Genomic DNA, 920 nt, shown 5'->3' on the forward strand with positions numbered 1-920 from the left:
CTCACGGTCATGCTCGACACCAGTGTATAGATACTCGTCACCATGCCTATACACCGTACTCGACAAATAGCAATTAGCAAATAAGACTCTACTCCTATTCCCTCAAGCTAGGGTTAAACCAAACACTTACCTCAACTTCCACGGCCAATTCAATCCNGTTACCAAAAGAACTCCACATGCTTGAATGCAGTGTTGATTTAATCTGTAATGCATTATGGTATCGAATTATTTCCAACCTAACCCAAATTATTTATCTTTTTTCTTATCGTGGTGCTCGGGCCAGTTTGTGCACCTCGACCAACCCATCTACCTCTCACTAGCAGAAGTATCAAATAAGTCTACCCACCAAGTTCTAGACAGATGGCAAGAATTCACTCGTATCACCTTTGTTGGAATCCGAACCTCAATCCCAAAGTTATTACTACAATAAAAAAGTCCCTCTTTCGATAATTAAGAGGCAACTTCCAAAATTCAAAAATATTTTCTTTCTTCTTTAGAAAAAGAGAAAACAAATGAAAATTCAAATAAAAAAAAATTTCTTTTTACTTTTAAAATTCCTCAAAGTTCAAATCAAAAGAAAAGGAATTTTCTTAAGTCATTCTTTAAAAAAAAAGAGTCAAAATCAAAAATCAAAAAAATATTTCCTTTCTTCTTTTAAAGAATTTGTTTCAAAAATTCCAAAAAAAAAAAGAGTTACCTTATTTGCTCTATTCTCGATCTTACCAAACTACGCGGGTCTGATTCTCACCAGATGTGAGATACGTAGGCAAACCTCATCGGTTCCGACCCCAATTTTCAAAAAAATCCAAAAATATTTCTTTTAGTTATTTCTTTAGAAATCTTCCTTAGAAATTAAAAAAAAAAGAGAGAGAAGTTTTTAAACGCAAAAATAGTTTACTTTTTTCTAATGTCTTTCATTA

The sequence above is a fragment of the Nicotiana attenuata genome, unplaced genomic scaffold, assembly GCF_001879085.1.
Source record: "Nicotiana attenuata strain UT unplaced genomic scaffold, NIATTr2, whole genome shotgun sequence".
Classification (NCBI taxonomy): Eukaryota; Viridiplantae; Streptophyta; class Magnoliopsida; order Solanales; family Solanaceae; genus Nicotiana; species Nicotiana attenuata.